This window comes from Cololabis saira, chromosome 12 (assembly GCF_033807715.1).
Source record: "Cololabis saira isolate AMF1-May2022 chromosome 12, fColSai1.1, whole genome shotgun sequence".
Taxonomy (NCBI): domain Eukaryota; kingdom Metazoa; phylum Chordata; class Actinopteri; order Beloniformes; family Belonidae; genus Cololabis; species Cololabis saira.
In genome coordinates, this window is record NC_084598.1 from 41,038,816 (window position 1) to 41,041,964 (window position 3,149).

General features: G+C 33.8%; 1 non-coding gene across 1 annotated transcript; it reads left to right on the top strand.

Annotated features, from left to right (window-relative positions):
* The first annotated feature begins 983 nt into the window (after positions 1-983).
* trnaq-uug (transfer RNA glutamine (anticodon UUG)) lies at positions 984-1,055 on the top strand. Its single transcript has one exon. It is a non-coding gene; the product is annotated as a tRNA-Gln (tRNA).
* The last annotated feature ends 2,094 nt before the right edge of the window (positions 1,056-3,149 follow it).

Below are 3,149 nucleotides of genomic sequence, written 5' to 3' on the forward strand. Positions count from 1 at the left end.
TGTTTCTATATATGTGTCCATTACCTTTGCTTTGAATAATATCTTGTATGCTTTTATTGAATTTGCTAGTTTAAGGTCATTATTACTTTTACAATTATTATATACTTTATAGTTATAGTGTTTTATATTTATTTACAATATTTTCTTTAAACATTTTCTTAAACTTAAAGATAGAACTGCACATTTTTAGGTCGTTGTCACAACTATTCCATATTTCTCTTGCCTTAATTGATGTAGAAGTTTTCACAACATGTAAGAATGTCTTCATAATGAACATGGATGACTTGCACAGCTTTTTTCTACTAATATAAAGTTAGACATCCACTCATGTATCAAAGAAGCAGCATAACAGAGCCACTTTATTAGGGTCAAGAGTTCATATATTTGTACTTTTCCTTTGCCAGCAGTTCTAGTAAACAGTGTTTGAGTCTCTGCTGCCCCCTGGTGGCTGCGAGTGTAATTACACCCCCACAAAACGACCACAAAAGTGACATCACATTAAGAAACTATGAATGTCGATTTAAAAATAAACCTAATTAATGTATTGTGTCCAGTATTATATTGCTTTTGTAGCAACCAAATCCTTCTTTGGTTAATTACAAACGTATAAAGTTAACTTTTGCAACAGGACCGTAACGGCCGTCTAGTATGACGTCGACGTCACCACAAAAACACACGGTTTAGTATTATTTCTCGTTTTAAAAGCTCACTTTTGATGTTTTAATCACGTCCAAATTTAATCCATCAATACATTGTTTGTAATTGTGAAAATGGTTAAAATGAGTAAATAACCCGTCAGTGGCGAACGTGTATGCTAAGCTATCCTTTAAGGAAATAACATATTTTCTAGCTTTTTTCGGCCAAAACTACAGCGGGGAATATTTTATTCTGCTTTTATGTCATCAATCACTAAAAGTTAAACTCTAGCGTTAATGCGTGATCGCTGTTATATCTGTGAACGAGTCCGCCCATATCCACGACCCGGTCCCATGGTGTAATGGTTAGCACTCTGGACTTTGAATCCAGCGATCCGAGTTCAAATCTCGGTGGGACCTCGTCCTTTTCCTCCTCTAAACATGCTGCAACATTTCAACACGTTTGCACAAAGACACACGTAAAACGTATGTAACCATGACCGGCACGACTTTGTTGTTGCCCATAGAAAATATGATGATTTGTCCCTGCAAAAAAGTTTTCCTTTAACATCATGCATTCACTTACAAAGAAAATTACGAAATTATTCAAATAAAAAAATACTTCAAACCTGACATTTATGCCAAAAAATACTTCAAACCTGACATTTATGCCCAAAAAAATATTTCAAACCTGACATTTTTGTCTGAAAGAGACCCCATGTCAAATATTCCATGCTCCATCTTCATAAATAAGTACATACAATCAGTACTCGAGTTGTAAAAAAAAATCAGGGGGGATGGTGGATTTTATCATATGGGGACAGATAATTTGTGCTGATTACAAATAATATAATATATTACAAATAATAGCAGTGACCAAAACACCTGCAGAAATACTGCAGGAATGACATAGCAGCAGTTAAATGCAGCCTTCTGTAAGCTTTAAATATCCACTGGTCTTACATCAAATACATCAAAACACAACAATAAAAAACAGTTTTCTGAACTTATCAATATGACTCTGTCCTTCACAGGATAAGTAAAATGGATCACTGCAAAAACTCACAATCTTAACGAGAATATTTGTCTTATTTCTAGTTAAAATGTCTCATTTTAGTAAAAAAAATCTCATTACACTTAAAACAAGACTCATCACTGGAAAAAATAACAATTTTCACCTGTTTCAAGTAGATTTTCACTTGAAATAAGTAGAAAAATCTGCATGTGGAACAAGATTTTATTGCTTGTAATGAGAAGATAAATCTTGTCCAATTGGCAGATTTTTCTACTTGTTTCAAGTGAAAATTTACTTGAAACAGGTGAAAATTGTCAAATAAATTATTTTTCTGGTAATGACTCTAAATGTTGAAACAGCACATTCATTGATGAAATGACATAAGGGATGGAAAGGGGGGATGATTTGGACCGTTTTTATTTCAGGGGGGATGATTTGGACCGTTTTTATTTCAGGGGGGATGCCATCCCCCCTCATCCCCCCTCAACTCGAGTACTGCATAAAATATATAACATAAATGTGCACAAAAAAGCCACGGGTCATGTTCAAAACATGTTTATTTCCACACATTAAAATGTTAAGATACAAACATTAATTAATAAGCTTCAATTAAGCATTTCTTTGGACTGTTTATTGGAATGTTTCTCAAATGTATGTACAAATATGTCCATGATGTCAGTTCCTTTACTGTACAGCATTGGCCAAAGTGAACTGATAATTATTTTTTTCATTTACCACACTTGTATAAACGTGTGCACCCTGCTGTATCCGTTAGTGGATGCACCTTGAAAGGACAAACTACATCTGATGAGTTTTCCATTGGAGACAGAGTTGTTGTTACTGCAGCGGTATACAGTGTGGTACAAGTGCAATGGATATAGTATAAATTTATATTTTTTGTAAAGTGGCCGTGAATTATATTTGCTCATTTTGACAAAATAAAAACGTAACATTAACATAAACCAGTAGAAATAGTGAGAGTATGTCAAATAGTCAAAAGTAATGAGACTGAAAAAGCAAACGCTATAGTAAAAACAACATATCATTTGTTTTCATCCAATATTCACTTAAGGGGGGGTATTGAGGAGGTAAAAAAATTCCAACACTTTATTTCACAAAATTGGCACATGTCAAGCGTATATTTTTTTCAAACAACATGGACTTGTGTAGGTTGTATTACAACACATCATATAAGGGTCTTCTGCTGTATTACTCAAAAATAAATATCACTATAAAACAGCAAAAGATTCTAAGTTAAAAGATCTCCCAAACCATTTACAGTTAGGTCTAGAGCAGGGGTCGGCAACCCAAAATGTTGAAAGAGCCATATTGGACCAAAAACACAAAAAACTAATATGTCTGGAGCCGCAAAAAAATTAGTCTTATAAGCCTTAGAATGAAGGCAAATGGTGAAAGGAGAAATGTCAAGAAAAAGTCAAAATGTCGAGAAAAAGGCGAAATGTTGAGAAAAAAGTCAAAATTTCGAGAAAAAAGTCAAA